Source organism: Paramisgurnus dabryanus, chromosome 12 (genome assembly GCF_030506205.2).
Source record: "Paramisgurnus dabryanus chromosome 12, PD_genome_1.1, whole genome shotgun sequence".
Taxonomy (NCBI): Eukaryota; Metazoa; Chordata; class Actinopteri; order Cypriniformes; family Cobitidae; genus Paramisgurnus; species Paramisgurnus dabryanus.
The window spans coordinates 33,579,382-33,598,240 of record NC_133348.1 but is presented as its reverse complement, the minus strand read 5'-3'; the positions used below and the strand labels follow the sequence as shown (position 1 = coordinate 33,598,240).

The 18,859-nt window shown below is 37.6% G+C and overlaps 1 protein-coding gene across 7 annotated transcripts in view; it reads left to right on the top strand.

Moving 5' to 3' along the window:
* nrxn3b (neurexin 3b) overlaps positions 1–18,859 on the top strand; it is a 398,467-nt gene that overhangs the window by 348,456 nt on the left and 31,152 nt on the right. The window lies entirely within an intron of this gene.

Here is an 18,859-nt window from a genome sequence, read left to right as displayed (position 1 = left end):
TCAAAAAACACGGCACTTGTTTTTGCAGGAGTGCTCGGTGCACCTTAAGTTGAAATAAAGTCAACTCTAAATGTCATTCGCATTTTTTCAATTGTCCAATCGAATGTGGGTAGAGGCGGCCCTTTCGTCTGATGACAGAAGTTTACAGTGGCTTGGATCAACCATAGACTGCACTTACTCACTGTCTCCTGCTTGTTTGAGCAAGCATCCTCTTTTTCTACTAATATGACAGTTAACAGCAAAAGAGCACTCAAGCTTCAATATTTGATTGACAGGACAGCTGCCTCTGTGTCAATTAAATAAAGGCAGTGGGGTCCGCCTCACGTTTTTAACACGTTCTGTGTGATCGGCCCCTTAGGAGTGTTGATTCACAGGTCTTTTAAGCTGCAGATTTTGTAGTCCATTATAATAGTGCTACGGTAAAACAAATAACAAGAAATTTCTGATTTAATCTATGAAGTCTTAGACATACATTTAAAGCAATACTGCTGATCCTAAGTTATTCAGTAACGATATCTTTTATATATGTAATCAAAAGCCCTTTATGAGAGCGTTCTCCTGTCAACAAGAGCTCTGTTTCGGTGTTGTTGTAAAGCGTTTTTTTCTTTTTGTAAGACAAGCTTTCGCAGATCAATTTCCACAGCCTCAGGCAGTTTGATTCATGCTGTGCCCACAAATTCATTTTCCATAGGTTTCACTTTTACTGCTCCCTCGCTGTCAACATAGATGGCAAGAAAAGTACCCGTAGAAGCTGGCAGGTTTTTCGTTTCTCAAGGGGCCAGGCTGTGACCGATGTAGGGTCGTTCTGATCGGTTCAGGGTGCTATTTTGACTCCCCACCCGTGCATGCCACCCTAGGGTCCTAGAGGTGAGGGACATGTAATCGTATTTCATCCATAGATGAAGAAAACCAAGCAGGGGCGATGGAACAATCTCACGCTTAATTAATGATGGGACTCCTGGGAGGGGTCTTACCTAACACTTGATCTCTAGTAGACGAGGGCGAATCTAGTGATGGCAAGGTGGAGGCATAGAGGCGTGCATATATTCACCGTCGTGGCCATTCATCTCCAATGAGGTCTGTTCACTGCACCCCAGGCTGCCGTCTGCTCAATGATGCCTCTACGCACCAGGGGACAACAGAAGCAGGAGAGGCATTGTAGCAACGACCGAAGACCACGCTGAGCATGTCAACAGATACACACACTACCACATGTCGTTCGGTGGCGGTAGCTGTTTTTGTAGAGTGTGTAATCGATGCCCTTGACAAAAAGATAATAGGAGCATCAATACTAATAGCTGCAAGCAATTGTGCGGCATACTCAGTTTTTGTAGTAGCAGTTAGGCTGTAAGCGTTTTTCTCGACCAGGGTGTCTCAGGGACATGCTTGTCTGAAAGTAGAGGTATTCGCTTGCTGTTGTCCTTTTGTTTTGTACAGTAGCTTGGTTGTGATGCACAGGGGCGTAGCAACCGGGGGGGACGGGGGGGTCACGACCCCCCCACTTTTACTGTGCGTTCACAAGGCCACCAAGCGTCAAAGTGGCCAGAAGTCATAAATTTTTAATGAGAGACGGATGCGAGCTCTGGCGAGCAACAGCGCAGTGCGTCATGTACAGTGTTCTCTGATTTGTTACTTAGATTTGAGTGAACTAACATTCAGCCAATCACAGAGCGTGTCTGCATGAGCTTCAAATCTCTTGTTGCTCTTGTGAAGTTTCGTTTGTTCATTTACTTTTGCTATTACGCCGTCTGGGATAAAATGCACCCCAGAAAAAAGCAAAGGACGATTAGCCTACATCATTTTTTCAAACACACGTTAGATAATGTTGCAGTATGTCGTGATGACACAAATCACGAGATAAAGTTTTCATGTTATGATTTAACCTACTGTAGTTAAAATACACTATGGACCTCCTCACGCTGCGCAGGATTCAGCGTGGGTTGCACAGATTAAAATAAGCAGAGTTTAGAGCTAAAATATGGTTTGTTTATCTCAGTTTAATTTTAATTCGAGTTGTGTTGCACCACTTACATTTAAACACAGCTTACAAACCTTATAATATAGATTAAAACTTATTTATGCTAAACCCATCATCTGCGCTGATGAATCTGCCGGTGTAATTAAACAGCAACAAATGTTGACGTTGTCCTTCATAAAGAAAATAAACAGTTTATGCAGGCAAATGTAATATATTTTTTTGTAGCCTATATTATAAATCACTATACATCGGTAATCTAAAGATCTTATTCAAATAAAAACATTTGACAATCATTAAAACAATCAATTGTATTGATTAACGAAGCAATGTGGCAGGAAATATTGCGAAGCTCAGTTATTGTGATATAATGAATGAACAAGATGTGCCGACGCGACGCATTTGTCATGAAGCACCGCCGTGTGTCCGTTTATTCACTGCATGCTCTCAGTTTCTGACTGGAGCGCGTGACAGAGGAGAAGCGCATACGAGCATCGGGAGCTGTCACTGGTAGCGTTAAGTAATATTTTAAACCGTCAAACTCACTCTGTTGAGACGTTATAATAAACGCATCTTTGAATAGTGCCACCACGCTCGCGGTGTCTGTTTCTGATGATTTAGCCACATATTTAATTGTAGAAAATCTATTTGAACTCATCAAACATTAAAGTTAATCAGAGATTTAAAGGAGCATTTCACCCGTAGAAACATTCATCTTTATTGAAAGTGGATCATATTTGTAGTCGAAATGTAACATACATTTAGAATTTGGTGCCTATTTGACCGAGAAAAGGGGTGTTTGTAGTCTCAATCCCTCAACAAAGATATTGGACTTCCTTCTTTCAATGATGCAAAATGATGATTTTTACATCATTGAAAGAAGGAAGTGGAACACTGAAATCTGTATTTCTCCTGTATCAGCGGCAATTGAGAAAATTATGCATGACCATTCAAAAACATGACTGGGGTTCTAACTATACAAAGATTAATGCAAATGGGTGAAGTGTCCCTTTAAAACAAAGTTTAAAGTAATGGAGCAACAGGATTAAAGATAATCTAGTTTAATTGTAAAAAGTTTGGAAGTTTTGATGTTTTGAACAGGGGGTGCTGTGAAATAATTTTTTTTTAACAAAAAACCTATGAGCCTATAGGCCTATTTAAAATACATTTTAAAAATAAATACATTGAGTTTTAATACTTTATTGTCATATACACTTCAGTGCACACAGCCAGGGTCTGAAACATACAGACATCATCAGTTATCAGATAAATATATGCGCTATTAATCAGAAGCAGAAATACTTTGAATAATCCCAGGGAAAATTACTTTCATTATAACTTCAGATATACATACATAGAACATATTTTAATACAACATATAATATTATAACAACATAATAATAATTAAACTTCACAATTTTTAATATCCATGCGGACGAAAATATTTTACTTTCGTTTTTAAATCACACGTCGATTAACAGTGGTAAAATATTCTCACAGTAACATACCTAGTATATTTTTATATAGATCTTTTTTTACTAAATAGTACTATTACTGTCTTTTTTTAACTTACAATTCATAAATGGAACAAAAATAATAATGGGTTTAGTTCTGATATTGTATACTTTTATAAAAAAAATACATGGTGTATAATTACATTTTTAGAATATATTAGGCTTTATATAAGGTTTGTACTCTAAAAATTCTTTATTTTTATTCTTTATTACAAACAAGAGATAAAGAATTTACAAACGTTCTCATCTCACCATATCCACAGGTACATAGTCATTATATACAATAAATTCGTGGGGTAGCATTTAAATAAAAAAAAATAGATGCATTCGTTTAAAGTAAAGCATTTATTTACTTAGATGAAGCAGCTATTTACTCCTTCTAACGTCTCATAATCGGTCATCATTTATGTCCAAGAGACTCAATAATAATCTTTTACATTTTAATCCTTTAATTTTTCATATTAAAAAGCGTTTTTGTGCTGCTTCGCATTCATGTATGTGATAAGCAAACCCGCGTTGTCATCCCGTTAATACTGTATGCGCATAATATCAACGCGCTCTTTACTATAGCAAAAGACACTCGCGTCGCGCATTGCGCCGGTTGTATAATAGAGTCCAAAGTCTCTCATGAGCTAGGGGACGAATGCCCAGGCAGTTCAGAATTTCTGTGTGGGCATGCATTAGCCAAAGGTGTGTGAGTCTATTCTGGGTCATGGTGCTGCTTACCCATGTCTTCAAAAGACGCAAGGCGGAGAAAGTGCGCTCGGATGAGGCCACGGAGATGGGTAGGCACAGACAGTAATGAAATTAAAATCCAAAATACACGTAATAACCTACGTGTGTCAAAAATAATCTCCTAAAATATTCATAAGTAATATATCAATTGTGCAAAATATTTTTACTTAAAAAAAATCTTCCTCTCGCCAACAGTGGGTGCTGCAGCACCCACAGCACCCCCACTTCCCACGGCCATGTATGATTAAATAACTTACTTCCATCTTGAAAATATAAAAAACTTGTAAATACATTGATTTAGGTTTTATTGCTATATTTTCATAAAATGTATGTTGTATAAAATTAGTGTAGATGTAATCTGTATATTCATCAAAATACAAATGTAGTGTAACTGAAATATTGTAACTATCATAAAATATCTTTATTTCATAAAAATAAAGTATGCTATAGATGGTCTCACATTGGTTTCAAAGTCCTGCAGTATTTTTAAATTGTGAGTATGATTTCACAAATATAGGTTCATGTAAGCTATCATGGCATGTTCCCAAAATTGCCACTAGGGTGCTGTAAAATGCCAATTGGTATTCTATTTAGAATGTATTATTATGAACAGCAGCTTAGGTCACATTACCATACTGTCCCCCCCACTTTTAAAATGGCTGCTACGCCCCTGGTGATGCATAACCCCTCAACACCCTGTAAACATGGACACTGCTTTAGTATTTAAGCGATAGAAATGCGTTAAATTTATTTTTTTGTGTGTGTAACCTAAGGTGTCAGTTTAATATATGGGTAGGGCAAATTTTAAATTGCTCCCTTTCAATTCTTAAGTGTTTTCGATTTTGGTTAATTTTAGGTTGAATTAAAGGAAAATTCCACTTTAATAAAAAATCTGATCATTTTCTCACCCCAATGTCATCCGAGATGTTTATGTTTTTCTTTGTTCACTTGAGAAGAAATTAAGTTTTTTGAGGAAAACATTCAACATTCAGTGGACTTTAGTGGACCTCAACAGTGTACAGTTTCAATGCAGCTTTAAAGGACTCTAAACAATCTAGCAAAAAGTTCGTCATTTTCGCCAAAAAAAGTACTTTTAAAACACAACTTCTCATCTTGCACTGGCTGTGTGATGCGCCAGCATGACCTTACATATTACGTAATCACGTCGAAAGTTTGATGTATGCGAAACAATCGGTTCAGTGTTTACAAGTATGGAGAAAGGACCGTCTCGACCTTGCTGTATGATAAATAAACACAGATTAATGTCTTTGTGTGGGTTTATTGTTTAAAGTGGTCCTCAAGTGTGCGTTTCATATATGTAACGCATGACCTTTCGATGTGATTGGGTGATACGTAAGGTCGCACTGGCACGTCACACATAAGTTGTGGTTTAAAAGTACATATTTTTTATTTTTTGGTGAAAATGACGATCACTTTACTAGATAAAGTGGCGACATGGCCTCATGCCTTGGTTGGGATGGTTTAGAGCCCTTTGAAGCTGTACAACTAAACTGAACAAAGAAAGACATAAACATCTTGGATGACATGGCGGTGAGTAACTTATCGGGATTTTTTTATGAAAGAGGGGTAATCTTTTAAAGTTATTAATTTGTGTAAATGAAAATATGAATTTATTATGAAGTTAATATGCATTATATATTTTTTTACATAAAACCCTGGCATTTTTTCCTCTACATGTTTACGCATCCCTATTAATAGAATAAATTTGTTCCAAGCATAAAACTCTAATGTGTGGATGCCTTTAATCACATTACTGACAGTTACAGAATGTATAAAAGTATTGGTCTGGTTTTCCATTACACCAGATTCCAGATCTCAGCGAGCAGTTTACGTCATCTCTAATCGTTTAACTCCAGGTTTAATGACTGATTCCGGTAATTTCCGCTCCATGCTTATGCTGTTTAATGATGGGTGAGTCACGCGAGTCTTACAAGCATTAGATGCATTAGGAAAATAATCCATCAGAACTGCGTCAAATGTACGTCTGTTTAGGACCTAGTCATTTAAGTGAAAGCGTTGCACTCAAATGAAGTAGCGATAAGGAATTTTCATTTCCATTGAACAGAAATATCCTCCAAATTACTGGAATTAATACATCCAAAACCACACAAAAGATATGTGTTTTTATTTGGCGTTTAAGTGTGGTCTAAAGGAAAGGGAAAATAGAAGAAGAAGCGAGGTGATTTGTCATGTATATTGTGAGGAGATGAGAGTGCTGGAACAAAAACAAGCGTAGAAACAGGAACATCCAATAACTTGCAATAAACACAGAAATGTCTCTTCTAGCATGGTGAGAACTTTCATCTGCATTCTGTCTGTGCTTTTTTAAAATTGTCTTTGTAAAGATGCATCAGGCTTGATGTCAGGATGAGAGACAGGGTGCCTTTGGACGTCACGACACATTTTGATGTTTATTCAGTCTCGCACTATGAGCTCCATGTTACTAAGATGCCATGTCAATTTTAAACTAGTTTAACTTTTTAAAACAGTCTAGGGACATCTATTCTGTTGCTTTGATCTCTGTCTAGCTTTTTCAAATGAAAGAATGTGTTTTGTCTAAACTTCTGTAGATTTAAAATCTGGGGCTAAATACTAAACAGAATGTTCTCAGTTTAGGTAAGCACAAGTTTGCAAAATCTTACAAGTGATATTTAGCCTGGGAATTTGTATTTCATGCCGTGGTTAATATATATGAATTTTTACAAAGTGAATCGCACACAAACATTTTTATTAGTCAAAAGCACTGATGAAGTCCCACGCCTGACCCTGTGATTTCAATCTTTCATTGTGCCTTGTGGAAATAGTCAAACCAAAGAGCGAAGATGAGTATGTGGCCAAAATACAGTACAAGTATTTCATTATACGCCTTAAATGTACCGCAAAACACAATAGATTATGGATTTGTTTTGGTCACTGGCGCATGAATTCTGCTGATGATGATTCCGTCTAATGTCTTGAATCACCATTAATGTGAACCCGTAGTCTTCATGTTACAGCATGATCTCAGGTTGTTGCTGATTCACGGGAACTTTTTTCTCACGGCGGGAACTGTATGTTATCTCTCTTGAGGCCTACACCTCACTGATCTTCAGCTCGGCAGATGGGTGCAGAGTACGGGAACGTACGGGTACATCAGATTGGTGTAAAGGTCAAACTCAGCAGTGTCGATACGCTCGTTTGTGATTCATGTGTTAATTTGACTCCAGTCTCTTGTTCTGGTGCCGCACACAGAGAGATGGATGCCGAGTGCCCTGGGATGCTTGGTGGTCCCAATTATATGGAAGTGGCAGATGGATGGGGGCTCCCATGGCGAAGGGCTCATTAGAAGCAAGCATCCGGGGGACGAGCGTGAACATGCGGCCTGCTGAAGCTGCACTACCTCGCGTTCCATGAGCGCACACGATCCCCCTAATCTATCACAGATCCTCTGACACTGAGAAGCTAATGAAAGGCATTACATAAACAAATACTGGCGCTAATGTAAACGTGTTACACCGGGCGATGACAACAGCATGTGTCCACTGCAGCGTTGGAGAGGCGGTTTCTGGTTCAGCTGCAACCTATGTATAATTTAATTTAAAGTTTAACTAAAGTCAAGCTACTCCGAAAGTTAGTTTTAAAACTCATCTTTGAGCATCATAATAGCATATGTAAAAGTTGTACCTGTCACAGTAATTTCTTCCTGCTTTAAAATAGCTTGAATATAACCTTTACACCCTTGTCCCATTTAGTATATGCGGATCTTTGAATATGCAAATTAGTCCCCACCTCTACTCAATCCCACAGCTCGACTTCAGTTGTTTAAGCGCCGAGTCTATGCAGAATCTATACATTATATCTATGACTCAAACTACTGATCCACGCGTTCAGCTGTGTTGATATGATTGGCCACATGTTTGTTACATTAAAACCAAGGCGATTTTAAACCACGGATATGGGATTGTCTCCAATTTTATTCAGAAAATACTCCACAAGGGTGCTGAATGATGAATTTGCACATGGCTTTCTTGAAACATATTAAAAACAGCACATTGACATATAAACAACATTAAAAAGCACACAGTGAGACTTTCAAAATATATGGATGAGTCTGCAGCAATAGCTAAGTAGTCTGCATCTCAACATGTTGCATAATAGCGCTTGGGGCGATCCAAGTCTCAACAGGTGGTCCTTACCCTCTCTCTTAACCCATATGATTTCCTGTCATCTTTTCACTGTCCTGTTTAATAAATGTGGGGAAATCAATACAGCACAGTATTGCTTTAATTTGCATAGAGACCATGTATTGATGGACTGCATGTATCAATATTTTATTATGTAAAATTTTAATCTGAAAATATGATTATTAGCTCTGCTTTCTGTGCAAGAATGCTCACGTTACTTTTCTTTCCAAATCTCTTTGAACTTCTTTAGTTCAAAACCCAGCATCAAACAGTAACACATTTTATTTAAATTATTATTATTTAAATGAATTAATATTTATGAAACTAAAAATGTTAATGGATCGAAAGCAATTTTTGTTAATAACACCATATTCTGGCTAAAACATTGTGATAATATATTTTAATGGGGCCCTCTGATGACTCCCATTCTTACTAATAAAGATATAAAATTCAAAAAGTAACAAGAAATATGATATGATGAATGTGAAATGTAATGAATAAATGACTACTTCTCATAATTATAGAAAATGTCCCTCCTTTTCATCAAGTGCCTTTTTTGTGGCTCAGCAGGGGAGGAGATGTGATTGGCAGACGTGAAGGCTAGAATCTCAATGTGTTCAATGAAAGCCCCTTTGAGAGTTCAGACCCTGCAAGATCTGTATTCAGATCAGCGCTGTTCACATTTAGCCCCGCTAGCCAGTCAGCGGATGACAGTGAGTAAATAAGAGCTGGGTAAACACACAGCAGGCTCTTTCTGATGCTGTAATGAAACATCTCAAGAGTGATTTATTGTATGAGCGTGGCTGCTGTCTGGACGATGACTCGGCCCTCCGACGGAAGCTCGCGGATGTCAGCTTCAATAAGCTAATGAAGGAGATGTTCTCTGGAGAACTCCATGTTTGTAGGAATTGACAGGCTGTATTTTGAGTGTTGGACACTTAAATTAAAAATAAGATCATTAATTGCTTGTTTATAGGTATAAAGCTGTAGTGTGTGTAAAAGCTAGGAATAAGAATTAAATTCATTTAGTTCTCTTGATTTGATTTAAATTATTTATTCCATTGTTTGTGTTCCAGAACGCCAATAGCTGAACTATCATAAGGCTTTGCCATGAATGTAAATCTGAGTGTGGTTTGTGTAAAAATGGAACTTATGACCTAAGGACCCACTGTAAGCTGACCAAGAGGAAAAATGCTAGAAAAAGTAGGGGGCTTAAAATAGAGCCCTGTGGGACACCAAACTAAACTTAGCCGGCTTTGGACCGACATCCCTCTAGAGAAACAAACTGCCAACAATCTGAATGATGAGATTTAAAACAGTTTAATACAATGTCAGTCACAACAAAATGTTTATTTTTTTCTTTATTTACACCTATGCATTTATTTATGCATTTGACAGAGACTTTTATTCAAAGTGACTTATAGTGCATTGCAAGGTATTGTTAGGCCCTAAGCCTTCCCTGCCATACACCCTCTCCACACAATGCACTAAAACAACATCACAACACACAAAAAGCTGTGAATAATCAGTCTAGGGGTTCTAAATTACTAACTAGCCAGCTAGGGCCCTGTGTGTAACTTGCCTTGTGGTTTGTGTAATTTGACATTAACTTATATCAGTGGCGTCTGCAGTGGTCTTCGTGTCTTAGGGAGGCAAGAGAAATACGCTTCTCTGTCTCCTGCAATCAGACTTTCCGGGCGAGCATGGTCCTCTATGCATTTTATTGCTATACTGTAGTTCCAGTTTTGTTGAAATGACTGCTATTATTGAGAGTACTGCTATGGTCACAAGGGCTATGTAATATATTAAACATTTTGCATATAATTATTATGATTTTGCTGGCAGTGTGAAATTATTCAGTATTGTAAATATCACAATGAATTTGATGACTCAAAGGTTAGTGGTGTTTAGTTTGTGAATGGAGTTGCACTTTTATTTAAAGGTACTGAATGAATACAGTATGGCAAGTCGCTGTTTTTATGAGTCAAAATGAGAGAGAGAAAGAGAGAGAGAGAGAGAGAGAGAGTCTTGAATAAACTGGGTCTTGAATAATCTTGTTTATAAATAAAACTTAATCAGTTGTCTCATGAGATCAGTTAAGTTCATGTGAGTTAATCTCATTCAACTTTAATTATCAGTGGAAATGGTGTGCTTTGGTCAGTGCAGCGATTTATTGATGCATTATTTATTTAGGTTAAAGTTAAGATTAGTATTTGCCAAAATATTTACCTCAGAGTAATTTCACTTTGAAATTACTAACAAGCTAAACCCTGCAGGACTTGGCCCTCCAGGACAGAGTTTGGGTACAAAAATATTTTGGATAAAATAACCCCACAGTCATCTCAACTGTGACTTGTACACTTGATTCCTCTGTGCGTTTCACAATCATACAGTCATCAGCTTGTCCTGACATTGCCCTTTTACTCTTTACAAATTTGTCTCAAATCGATCGGCCAGAGTTCAGCGTTTGCAGCGAAATCCCATATAATCTCTTCTCCCGGGACAACAGACTTCTATAAATTCCTTGTGATGGCCCGATCCGAATGATCCCGGGTCCTCTCCGCGCCCTGCTAGGTCACTGTCCAGTCTTCCCTCTGCGTCTACATTACACACAAAGCCGCACAGTAACTGGAGGCTTCATTTTTTTCCCTGTCCTAATCCAGGGCTGTAATTGAAACATCCTGTTGGGTCTCTGTCGCTCTCTAATTTTAGCCAGCGAGTCTCAGCTTGTGTAGGCTAGTTCTGTAGGACTGTTTGTCACCACCTCCCTGATGACCTTGCACACTGCGGCAGGGGAGTGATTAAAGATCAAGGCCAAAGACCATTTCCTTCGCACTGGAAGATAAATGGCCCTGTTTGAAACTGCCTGCAATGGCCCGGGACAATTAGAGTGTGCTGAGGAGAGTCGCAGGCGTGCTATGTGTACAGAGAAGGTGCACAAATGTATAACACGCCCAAAGCTTGACTCTTAATTTTTTACTCCCCTACCTAAAAGTGGACATAGATACATATTGTGGGCATCTGATTAACATAGAACACTAAACAATGAATGCAAGACTGCACATATTTGACATTATTACTGTTGTTGTTGTTGTTGTTGTTATTAGAAGTAGTTAGTATTATTATTTATTATTGTTATTTATTATTATTATTATTATTATAAAATAGAAAAGTAAAATTATTATTATTATTACAGTTGTTGTTATTATTATTAGAAGTAGTTATTATTATTAGTATTATTGTTATTTATAATTAGTAGTAGTAGTTATTGTTATTATTATTATTATTATTATCAAATAGAAAAGTAAAATTGTATTATTATTATTATTATTATTATTATTATTATCAAATAGAAAAGTAAAATTGTATTATTATTATTATTATTATTATTATTATTACTGTTGTTGTTATTTTTATTATAAGAAGTAGTTATTATTTTTAGTTATTATTGTTATTTATTATTATTAGTAGTAGTAGTAGTAGTAGTAGTTATTGTTATTTATTATTATTATTATTATTATTATAAAATAGAAAAGTAAAATTATTATTAATATTACTGTTGTTGTTGTTATTATTATAAGTAGTTATAATTATTAGTTATTATTGTTATTTATAATTAGTAGTAGTAGTTATTTATTACTTATTATTATTATTATCAAAGAGAAAAGTAAAATTGTATTATTATTATTATTACTGTTGTTGTTATTATTATTATTATTATTAGAAGTAGTTCATGTTATTAATTAGTTATTATTGTTCTGTAGTAGTAGTAGTAGTAGTAGTAGTAGTAGTAGTTATTGTTATTTATTATTATTATTATTATTATAAAATAGAAAAGTAAAAGTATTATTATTATTATTAATACTGTTGTTGTTGTTATTATTATTAGAAGTAGTAGTTATTATTAGTTATTATTGTTATTTATAATTAGTAGTAGTAGTTATTGTTATTGTTATTTATGATTATTATTATTATTAAATAGAAAAGTAAAATTTTATTATTATTATTACTGTTGTTGTTGTTATTATTATTAGAAGTAGTTATTATTATTATTATTATTATTATTATTTATTTATTTTAAATTGAATGGAGAAATCTTGAATTAGCAGATCAATTAGACAGTATTGTAAATATCACAATGAATTTGATGTGCCACTCAAAGGTTAGTGATGTCCTGTTTGTGAATGGATTTGCGCTTTTAGTTAAAAGTACTGAATAAATACGGCCTTCACTGAACGAGTCGCTGTGTTTTGAGTCTGAATGAGAGAGAGAGAGAGTCCTGAATGAACTGGGACTTGAAAAATCTTGTTTGGTTTTTGTGCAGGATTTTCTTTCAAATCTCCACACAAAATAGAAATTGCATGCATTTTCCAAGGACTCTTTCATCACGAAAACAGGAAGCATTGTTGATAAAGATGCACCAATCAACCGGCCAGAGACCGAAATTTGTCGATTTTACGCATGATCGACCGGACCCGGAACTGGCTGGTCAGTCTCATGATATTCCGATTCCGAGCCGATCCTTTTGTTGTCAGTGGTGCAAGCAATAACGTCACAGCCACATGCACACTCGCAGTGAAAACAGCATCCAGCGGCAGCATTCATTTCATGTTGTATTATGCTACTGACGTTATACGTTGTTCAGTCTCCTCAGCGCAAAACAATGTCAAACGTACAGAAAAAATACTATAGATGTGAATGGGGCTCATGAACAGTTTGGTTAAAAACATTCCTGAAATATCACACAGCTTAATGTAAAGAAAAAACGTTGCTTGTCCTCTTCGAGCAAATCTGCGATACAATGGCTCACCTCAAGGTGACATTAACCAGACGACGATATCATTCCGATCTCGGTTTTTCTTCCATCCGTCCCAGAAGACGGGTTTGAACAGAAAGACTCGTGGCAGGTCGTTGACAAGGATAGGACCTGACGCCATAGATTCTGTGTAATACAAGCTTTTCTTCTGTCCCTCTGTCAAAGCCGAGATCTGACATGATAATGCAGATCAGAAGTGACCCGATCGAAGCGAACACTTCCGAAGCTGAGATGGTTATCTCGTTGGGAATGGAATGACAAAATGGTAGAGAAAGAGAGAGAGGGGGCATTTGTTTCTGAATGCCTACAGATAGATTGTAGTGGTGAAAATTAACATTTCAAACAGATGCATCCTGCAGTCTGAATGTGTTGAGAATACAGACTTATCATCCTGATCTTCTATCAGGCATTGGTGTGAAGAGATATAGGAGAATATTTACCACACACAGGCATGAACTGCTGAGGTCATGCTACTTGCCGGGATGCCTCCATTACGCCTACCAAAGTTGACTTGACCTCTGAGCCACGCTGCTGTACAATTTTTATCACTTTATGAACATTCGGCTCGTGTCTGGTCCCTCGAAACTAGGCTCTTTGTCTTCATCAGTACCGTGAGTGATAGTGAAAATGCACGCACGATGATTTCCGCCTCAAAATAGGGAATATTTTGCTCCCAGAATAATTTTTTGTACGACATGGAGATTTCGTGACGAAATTGGATTTAGCCAGCTGTGAAATCATTTTTTGTAAAGTACGCCAGGGAGCATAGATTTGATGTCACTACCAAAACAGACTCATCTTTGTCAAACATGCTGTACTGTTATTTTGTGTTTTTGTATTTCTCAATACATTTACAATTGTACAATTTCATTCCCAAGCTTTCTCCTCGATAAACCCAACTGACTCCTATATCTATATAGTCTACAGTCTCCTTTATATTATATATAAGAATTGTGATATATCCAGCAATATATATCTATATCATTTTTCTATAGAATATAATTCTCTATACAATTTTAAAAGGACATTCCACTTTTTTGAAAATATGCTCATTTTCCAGCTCCCCTAGAGTTAAACAATTGATTTTTACTGTTTTGGAATCCATTCAGCTGATCTCTGGGTCTGGCGCTACCACTTTTAGCATAGCTTAGCATAATCCATTGAATCAGATTAGACCATTAGCATCGCGCTAAAAATAAGCAAAGAGTTTCGATATTTTTCCTATTTAAAACTTGACTCTTCTTTAGTTACATCGTGTACTAAGACGCACTGCCCAAAATAGTCCCCTGCTATTGAAAGTAACCAAGGGGACTATTTTCGGGCACTGCTAATATCACTACGCCTCCTGCAGCCATGTTTCGGCACCAAAGTCCTTGATTATTACGCCAGAATGAGAGTATAGTTCCTAGCCATATCTGCCTAGAAAATCACAACTTTTAATTTTCTGTCTGTTTTAGTACATGATGTAACTACAGAAGAGTCAAGTTTTAAATAGGAAAAATATCGAAACTCTTTGGTCATTTTTAACGCGATGCTAATGGTCTAATCAGATTCAATGGATTATGCTAAGCTATGCTAAAAGTGGTAGCGCCAGACCCGGAGATCAGCTGAATGGATTACAAGGTAAGAATCAAATGTTTAACTCTAGGGGAGCTGGAAAATGAGCATATTTTTTTTAAAAGTGGAGTGTTTCTTTAAAGACATACTGTACTGTCTCTTCCCTAACCCTTTTTGTCTACTGATACTCTAATGACAGTTAGTTGACATGTAGTTGCAAAGTTATTTATAGTTAGTAGAATGTCTAAAGTGTACTATCAAAATAAAGTGTAACCAGACATTTATATTGGCATAGGTTTTTCTCTAAAAAAAATTATTTTAAACCTTTAAGCATACACCATCAGATTTAAAACGGTTAGATAATTAGAAACATTCCGGTAAAGCGTTTTTTAACCGTTTGAACGCTGCTGTACTTTGAAGTCTATCACATAACGAACGGCTCTCTTGATGTATAATTGTTCAGTGTGCACTTTACTTCAATACAAGTATAACGCTTTGTTCCTCTGCACCTGAAGCTCCTTGTGGACAATCCAAAATGCTGTCACAGACAAAAAAATGGGACATTACCGGCGTCTCTCTGGTCCTCTGTGCAGGCATTAAGTCATTCCTGATCTGTTACAGACTGGACTCGCCTGTCCTCTGACACCACTTCTGTGGCTATTCATGCACAGACACATCTGTCAGGCTCTGATGTGATTTCACACTCCACGAAACTACAGTGAAAAACAGTGAAGAACTATGGGAGATATAGACCCTCTGCTCTCAGTGGTCCATCAATACCACATCAGAAATACCCATAAAACCACACCTAATAGTAAAGGTGCACCACAATGACGTAGAAGAACCACTTTTAGCTTTATTGTTCCACAATGAGCCTTCAACATCTGAAGAACATGTCACAAAAGTTGCACAAATGGTTCTTCTATGGCATCACGGTGAAGATCCTACTGTATTGTAGCAGCTGTATTTTGAGGATTGTAGCCCAAAAGTTGATATGTTTTGTAATAACCTAAGCCCTAACCCCAGTTCCAATTTAAATAAACCTCAATACAGTTCCTAATGCCAACCATCACAATTAAAACCTAACCTTTGATCCTCAATGCTTATCACTACTTCCAAAGTTTTTCTTAGTCCACCCCTTAACCCAGATGCTTAAGGGAGATCTGTGACTAACTAAACTGGTTGGGGACACCAGAATCCCAAACAACATACTTACATGCCATTTTTCATTGATTATATACTGTAATACAAGATCAATAAAGAGAGTCAAAGACAGCAATCTCTGTTAATGAAGTTTATGATACATCCCCCTCCAATCTATTAGTACAAATTGATTTCTCCACCAGACAGCATCTTCTCCACCCTAGTAGGCTCCAGCCGGGCACTGTTTCATTAGCCTGTCAAACTCAATAATAGTTAGAACCCGGTCCTCTCAACCGGCACTGCAAACTCAATCAGTGCTATGATTTCATAACCCTCGCTTTGTGACGGGGCTTATTTTATCCCAGCACCGATCCACTCTGATTAACGCACCCGTGACGCTGAAATACAACACTGCCGGTGAGTCCAGGCCGGGAAAGAGCGAGAAGGCGGGGGCAAGGGTGCCCATAAATCAGAATAGTGGGCTACTGGAAGGTGCTGATGATGAGCCAGCAGAAGGCGAGCATCCCGAGACAGTGATGATCTGTGACGGCTCATGAGCAGCTGAAGATGGTAGAAGATATATGAGGAGTCGACTGCCATAAATAAACCCAGATAGAAAAACAAACCTGACATTTCGGTCCTCGGACGGCTTCCCTCGAGAAACGAGGGAGAGAAGTCGAATATAATGCCTGTGTTTTCGTTGTTTTTACCCATGATCCTCTCTGTGTTGGACAGTGTTGGGAACGTTACTTAAAAAAAGTAATTAGTTATAGTTACTCACTACTTGTTCCAAAAAGTAACTGAGTTAGTAACTGAATTACTCTATAATAAAAGTAACTCGTTACCAGGGAAAGTAACTATTTGCGTTACGGTTAAAAAAAAGTTGCTATATGTCAAAGAATTTGTATTTTTGTTTAGCAGTTTTCACATGTCAGTTGAAATGAGTAGAACAGACAGGTGTTCATACATAACTTTCCATATTTATTGCACGTCAACAGACAGCAAGAGTTTTATCCTACACTTCAAGTATTATCTTTGTAAGAAAAGTAAACAAGTTACACCATATAAAGTGCATTTAACTTCAGCAAACTAAATTAAATCAAACTCTCTCAACCTGAGACAACTGGTCAAGTAAACAACCTGTACTTCCAAGTGTTTTGTTCACAAAAAGTTAACTTTTAAACAACAAAAAGTGTGTTTGCTCTGTAGTCGTATTCTTAATTAAAATAAATCAAACTCCCAATGTCAGACAACTGGTCTGGTAGACATTCTGTACTTCAGGTATTTTCTTCAAAAGTAAACAGTTAAATAATATACAGTAAAGTGTGTTTGCAATAACTGTAGCAAATTAAATAAATCAAACTAACAACCTGAAATAAATAGTCTGGAAGACATAGGCTCATGGGCGTCGGAACCATTATACGTGGGTGGGACAGGACCCACCCACTTTTTAAGACCAATGATAATGGACCCACCCACTTTTTCTCTAATTTAGCGGATTTGTCTGTTCACTTATCAAAGCGCTGTTAGTCCAAATCCATTCCACTAGAGCAGGGATCCCTAACCTTTGCTTTTTTTACACCGCGGACCCGTTTCAGCTTTTAGGGCGCACTCACACTATCCAAACCAAACCGCGCTCGGGCGCGTTTGACCCCCAAAGCCTGGTTTGTTTGACTAGTGTGATCGGTCTGTTCCGCGCCCGAGCGCGGATTGGTTATTCGCGCCGCGGCCGGGTTGCAGAGGTGGGCCGGAGCGCGGTTCACTTGGGCTAAGGCGCGGAAGGCTGTGGTGTGAGCGCATTCGCGCCTGAGCGCGATTCAAAAGGTGAAGACGTCAGTTGCGCGACCACTCACCTTCATCTGCCTCCGTAAAAACCTTTTGATGCGCGCCGCGGGGTTACGTGAATGTCCGAGCTGCGCACGTGACAGATGAACTAAGCAATATGATGACATGTGAGAGGGCTGTCTGTAATCGCGCACCAAACGACCCCGAAAAAAAAACACAGACTTATCAATATGGTGGGATCCAGTGTTAAGAGAGAGCTTTACTTCCTGCTTTTTTCAAAACAATCGCATCTTAACGACGAAAGCGCGCCCGGACTCGGATCGATACAAGTACAGTGCGTGCATCTGGGGGAGTAGGGAGGGGTGACAATCGCGCTGGGGCTTGGTTTGGTTTGGTTTGGATAATGTGAGTGCGCCCTAAAACATAATTCGCGGGGGTGAGAGTGGACGCTGAGTTGCTGTTCGAACATAGTGCTGAAAAACCTCCTTTGCCAAATGTTTTAAAAATAACTGCTTTATTTATAGTATATTTTCTATAGACGTGTAAAACCATATTATAGCGGATTATTTTACTTTCATTGTTTCACGAGTTTGCCTGCCCATTTAGTCTTAATAATTAACGGTAAACGAACTTAGCTTGGTGTTCTTAAAGGCAGCTCAAACCTTAGGTCGGACTCGAGCCCCAAGTTCAAGACACAGAAGAAAAAAAGAGGAGATGATGAGGAGAGATGCCAGAAGAATTGCGTCTGTCGCGGAGGCACAGAGATCCCGTTTTGCTTTTAATGATAATTAACACAGCACTAAATGTGGTTCCTTTCAAACGTTAAAAGTGTAGGCTAATCGTTAAAATATTATTACTGCTGTAAAATAGTTTATTTTTATTATGGTCCCACGATCGCTGGATAATTTTCACGTTTTTTTTTACAGAAGCCTGCAATTACTTTTCATTTGCGACATGAACGTCCTCACGTATTGTTATTATTTGCGAGGTACATTTGCAGATAATTCATAAAGTCATACCTCTGTTTAATCGATTGTGTTTTAGAAGTACACATGCTCAAACTCTTACAGCATTGTTCCCCGACGGATACCATAAAATAAAGTGATCTCATTTCCAGAATCTCACATTTATATTTCTCTAAGAGAGAGAA